Here is a 5,911-nt window from a genome sequence, read left to right on the forward strand (position 1 = left end):
TGTCTGTGGCATTTATGTATCCGGTGGTAATACTGGAAAACAAAGTGCTTAGAGCCACGGCCAAGACTCATAAAATAGTTGTGTTCAAGAATCATCACACTGAAATAGGAGAATCAATAACACTATCTAAATTCTAAGTTCCTATAGATGCCAATCACTCTGAGCTTCAACGGATAAAGTGAGATGCCAAAACTGTTCAGAAGCAAAAAGCTACTAGTCCCGCTCATCTAATTAGAGTCTGAGCTCCACTCAAAAACTCTGAGATATTATTGCTTCTCAACCTATTAGTCTTCTATTTTATTTGTCTAGTTGCTTGAGGACAAGCAACAGTTTAAGTTTGGTGTTGTGATGAGCGGATATTTTATACGCTTTTTGGGGTTAATTTCATATAGTTTTGAGTATGTTTTAGTTAGTTTTTAGTCTATTTTCATTAGTTTTTAGGAAAAATTCATATTTCTGGACTTTACTATGAGTTGTGTGTTTTTCTGTAATTTCAGGTATTTTTCTGGCTGAAATTGAAGGAGCTGAGCAAAAATCTGATTCAGGCTGAAAAAGGACTGCTGATGTTGTTGGATTCTGACCTCCCTGCACTCAAAGTGGATTTTCTGGAGCTATAGAACTCGAAATGGCATGCTTCCAATTGCGTTGGAAAATAGACATCCAGGGCTTTCCAGCAATATATAATAGTCTATAATTTGCACAAGGATAGACGACGTAAACTGGCGTTCAACGCCAGTTCTCTGCCCAATTCTGGCGTCCAGCGCCAGAAAAGGATCAAAAGCTGGAGTTGAACGCCCAAACTGGCACAAAAACTGGCGTTCAACTCCAAAAATGGCCTCTGCATGTGGATTGCTTAATTCTCAGCCCAGCACACACCTAGTGGGCCCCAGAAGTGGATCTCTGCATCATCCATCATAGTTTACTCATTTGTTGTAAACCTAGGCTACTAGTTTAGTATTTAAACAACTTTTAGAGACTTAGTTTGTATCTCATGACATTTTAGATCTAAACTTTGTATTCTCTGACGGCATGAGGCTCTAAACCCCATTGTTGGGGGTGAGGAGCTCTGCTGTGTCTCGATGAATTAATGCAAGTACTTCTGTTTTCCATTCAACCACGCTTGTTCCTATCTAAGATGTTCATTCGCGCTTAACTGTGATGGAGGTGATGATCTGTGACACTCATCACCTTCCTCAAATCATGAACGTGTGCCTGACAACCACCTCCGTTCTATATACAATTGAATGAGTATCTCTTAGATTCCTTAATCAGAATCTCCGTGGTATAAGCTAGAACTGATGGCGGCATTCATGAGAATCCGGAAAGTCTAAACCTTGTCTGTGGTATTCCGAGTAGGATTCAAGGATTGAATGACTGTGACGAGCTTCAAACTCCTGAAGGTTGGGCGTTAGTGACAGACGCAAAAGGATAGTAAATCCTATTCCAATCGGATCGAGAACCAACCGGTGATTAGCCGTGCTGTGACAGAGCGCGTGAGCGTAGTTTTCACTGGAAGGATGGAAGGTAGCCATTGACAACGGTGATCCACCAACACACAGCTTGCCATAGGAGGATGTGCGTGTGTGAATCAGAAGACAGAGGAAAGCAGAGATTCAGAAGACAAAGCATCTCCAAAACTCCAACATATTCTCCATTACTGCATAACAAGTAACCTTTAATCCATGCTCTTTTGTTTATTCACAATTCAACTGATAAACATAATTGACTTCCTGACTAAGATTTACAAGATAACCATAGATTGCTTCAAATCAACAATCTCCGTGGGATTCGACCCTTACTCACGTGAAGCATTACTTGGACGACCCAGTGCACTTGCTGGTCAGTGGTACGAGTTGTGAAAAGTGTTATTCACAATTTGTGCACCACTCCACGCTGAACTTCGCTCCTTCCAAGTTCAGCGTGGAGAGAAGGCATGCATTCGGGGGCTTTCACGCTGAACCCACCCACTTCCAAGTTCAACGTGAAGTAACACATCCATGCCAAATCCTTATTCTTCGCCAAATCCACACATAATCTCCTATTCCCATGACCAAATCCCCATCATATTTGCCCCCACCTTCCCTGATTCCCTCCATTTATATTACCCCAATCCCTTCCCACAGCTGTCACCCGTGCCAAGCCCTGCAACCCTCCCTTCCTACCATTCCATACATATAATATCCCCTCTTATATATATAATAACCCCCACCCCCATTATATACATATATATATATCTTTATTTTAATTATTTTAATCTCTCTTGTCTTTTTATCATTTGATTTTTTACACTAATATTTATTTTTACTCTTCTGTCTGTCTTTTTATGTCCCTCTCTGTTTTCAATTCTTCTTTGCTTGAGGACAAGCAAACTTTTTAGTTTGGTGTTGTCGCTTCGCTTGTGGATTTTCTATTTATTTTAATGACACCAAAGGGAGGCGAATCATCTTCACGGAAGAGCACAGCCAGAAGAATGAGATGGCCACTGGGATAACTGAGGTGGTTAAGTTCCTTTCATTCTATATTTTCTCCCGTTCTTATTATGTTATATTCCGGTTTTCTGCTGCTTTGTTCTTGTTATTGCATGATCAATTGTTATTTCAATTTCTAAGTTCTAGTTTAATTTACTATTTATTTTGCTATTTGATTTTTATTCTGAAAGGGTGTCTCATGTATTACTCACTGAGCTTGAAATCAAGAAGAAAAGAAAAAAAGTGATGTATTGCATGAGAAATTGAGTTTATATTAAAGAATAGTCTTATTTACTTAAATATGGTGGTATTATTTGTGATTATGAATGAATGACATGAATAGTGCATATTTAAATTTGAATCAAAGGATGTTGATGTACAAGGAACAAGAATTTAGAGAATTATTATCACTTCTCTGAAATAAACAAAAGTTTAATCCTTGAAGCAAAAGAAACAGCATTGAAAAAAAAAAGAATATAAAAGCAAGGTCCAAGGCTCTGAGCATCAATGACTAGGGAGGTCAGACATGATTAAAAGCTCAAAGAGTTGTTTCCCTAGTTACATGCTTGTGGTGTTCTTGTGTCAAGTAATCCTTGAGACAAAACATTTAGAGTCGAGATCAATTGCAATTAGCAGAGTATGCCAAAGGCTTTGAGCACCACTGTCTGGGAGTAAATGAAAGAAAAATCAGAACTTAAAGAGAGTTCCCCAGTTAAGTGCTTGTGGTGTTTCTGTGTCAAGCGAAACTTGAGACAAACATTTAAAGTAACGGCTAGGCTCAAGGTGAAAAGCACCAAAGAAAAGAAAAATTGCTGTGTTCAAGGGTTAAATTGAGTTACAAAAGATTAGAGAATTCATAATATTATCCGGATTCTAATTCCGAATAACACTGACAGTCCTCTGATTCAAGGGAGAGTGAGATGCCAAAACTGTTCAGAATTGCAGGAGATAAATCCCACTTTAAGAATAGACTTGAGCATAACTGAACTCTCACTTCTCATGCAAATTCACATCTTAATCATGCATTTATTTTGGTTGCTTGAGGACAAGCAACAATTCAAGTTTGGTGTTGTGATGCGTGAGCATCTTATCTATCTTTACCATGTGAATTTGCACTTGAATTTATAAGTTTAATCAAAATTTAAATATATTTTAGCCACTATACATGCTACTTTGAGTTGTGCACAATTCTATTTATTTCAGGTAGCATTCGGATGGATTTGACGGAGTTTTGTAGCAGAAAAGGAAGAAAGCGAGTGATGCTGTCAACCCCGACCTCCTTGCACTCAAATAGGAATAACTTGAGCTATAGAGGTCCAATTGATGTGATTTCAGTGGCATTAGAAAGTTAACTTCTGGGGCTTTCCAACAATGTATAATAGTGCAAATTATTTTTCATAATTCTTGGCCTCCTCCACGTTGAACTTGAGCTTTCTCAAGTTCAGCGTGGAGTCCACGTACAAAGGAGGAATCACACATTATCCACGCTGAACTTGAGAATTCCCAAGTTAAGCGTGGACCCAAGGAACTCACTCAAAGAGACACTGCCTCATCCATGCTGAACTTGAGAATTTTCAAGTTCAGCGTGGACCTTAATACACAAGTGATCCTAGCGTCCAAACTGAAGCCATTCAAAGATTTATTTTAATTTTGATTTAAGTTTATTTTATTTATAAATAGGAAAAGATATTATTTTAGTTTTAGAAAATATATTTTATATTAATTAAGATTAGATATAAAAAGGAAAAAGAATCAGCCATTCGGGCCTCTCTTCTCTTCTACCTCATTCCGCACTTTACAGTTTTTACCAGAATCCTTATTTTCTCTCTGAACCATGAGCAACTAAACCTCCATTGTTAAGGTTAGGAGCTCTGTCTATTGTATGGATTGATACTATTAATTTTCTATTTTAATTCATGTATTGATTTCTATTTCAAGAATTGTTTTCATTTTTTATTTTATGAATTTGGGTGGAACGGAAGTATGACCCTTGTTCTAATTGAGTTCTTGTATAACTTGGAAAAGCTCTTTACTTGAACAACAGCTTGAAAACAATTTCTCCTAAACTTCTAATTATCTGAATTTAATGGGATACGTGACATATAATCCTTTTTATTTGGGTAATTAGAGTTTCTGTGGCACATAAACTACAATTGAACTTCACCCTCTAATTAGAATTAAGTGACCAAGGAATTGGTGGTTGATGAAAGTTAGAGTAGACTAAGAAGGTCTAAGGAATTAGGGCTTAGTCATATATAGTTTGCCATGAATTGAATCTTGCATGATTAAAATAGTTAGTAAGAAAAGTCAATCCGGAAAATAGATAACTCTGAAGCCTTAACTGTTTCTCCATATATTATTCATAACTCGTTTACTGCTTGCTTTCTAATTTACTGAATTTACTATTTAATGCTTTTGAACTTTTAAACACCATTTTCTGCTTGTCTAACTAAGTAAATTAATCAACCATTGTTGCTTAGTCCATCAATCCTCGTGGGATCGACCCTCACTCACCTGAGGTATTACTTGGTACGACCTGGTGCACTTGCCGGTTAGTTTGTGGTTGTAAATTCCGCACCATGCTCCAGAGTCAAACAAAGCACTTAAAACTTTACCGGCTATCTCATAGTTATCTCTAATCAGTGTCTCTAATCCCTTGGCACCTGCTACAGAAGTGGTGTACACTCTCCCCGACTGCTGTACTCTACCGGTCTCATACATCTTCTTCTCCGGACAATTCCCAACCAGGTGCCCGGGCTGTCCACAAAAGTAGCATACCCCTTATCCAAATCTGCACGGTACACCAAGATGATACTTTCCACATCTCTTACAACTCAAGTCTTGTTGTGGCTGCTTCCCAAACCTCCTTCCTTGATTCGCATTGTTATTCGGTCTCCTAAAACTGCCTTGACCCTGATTAGGTTGCTGAATAAATCCCCCACGCTTAAAGTTCCTTCCTCTGGGTGCAAAATTCCTCCCTAGAGTTCTCTGAAAAGGCATCCTCATGCTTCCCCTTTCTGCTGCTGCCTTCCTCACACACTTCTCGGCCACCCTACTGTTATTTACGAGTTTAGAAAACACCCTGATCTCCATCGGTCATAGCTCAAAATATCACTCTGTAAGCCTCCCTCATACTTAATGTATTTTCACTCGGCAAAATTCTCAGGAGCTCCTTGACAAATTCGGGAAAAGCGAGATGGAAGCAGAGATACAAATTATAAATGCAAACACATCTTCAATGATGGAATAATGTCGAGCATTCTTGCTAAAATGATGGAAAAAAATCATGCAAAATACTTTTAGGGTATTGTGTTTACTAGTTTATTTTTATCTCTTATGTCATCTTTTTTTATTCAGGTGTTATTTATTTTTAGTTTAAGTTTGATGTAATTTTTAATTTATTTAATATTTTAATTATGTAAAACTCAATTGTCATTTTTTAT

Source organism: Arachis ipaensis, chromosome B01, assembly GCF_000816755.2.
Source record: "Arachis ipaensis cultivar K30076 chromosome B01, Araip1.1, whole genome shotgun sequence".
Lineage (NCBI taxonomy): Eukaryota > Viridiplantae > Streptophyta > Magnoliopsida > Fabales > Fabaceae > Arachis > Arachis ipaensis.